Below are 250 nucleotides of genomic sequence, written 5' to 3'. Positions count from 1 at the left end.
CCACACAGAAAGTTTTTGTTTTGTTGTTTTCAGTGATTATGATAGAAAGTTTCTGTTTTGTTATTTCCAGTAATTATAGTTCTGACATGATGTGTATTCATGTATATCAACAAGTAAGTAATGCCAGTATTGCTAAGTACAATTCTCTTTATGTTTATTAAAGTTCTTTCTTTGTTCAGAGATTCAGGCTAATTCACATTCTTTAGTCTCCCAAGCAGTGACACATACTCAAGATGATACATTAAAGATC

At 30.8% G+C, this 250-nt stretch overlaps 1 protein-coding gene across 1 annotated transcript in view; it reads left to right on the top strand.

Annotated features, from left to right (window-relative positions):
• LOC119588072 (kinesin-associated protein 3-like) overlaps window positions 1-250 on the top strand; it is a gene marked incomplete at its 5' end in the record, with an annotated part of 14,477 nt that overhangs the window by 12,783 nt on the left and 1,444 nt on the right.

Source organism: Penaeus monodon, chromosome 23, assembly GCF_015228065.2.
Source record: "Penaeus monodon isolate SGIC_2016 chromosome 23, NSTDA_Pmon_1, whole genome shotgun sequence".
Taxonomy (NCBI): Eukaryota; Metazoa; Arthropoda; class Malacostraca; order Decapoda; family Penaeidae; genus Penaeus; species Penaeus monodon.
This window is presented reverse-complemented; position numbering and strand designations above follow the sequence as displayed.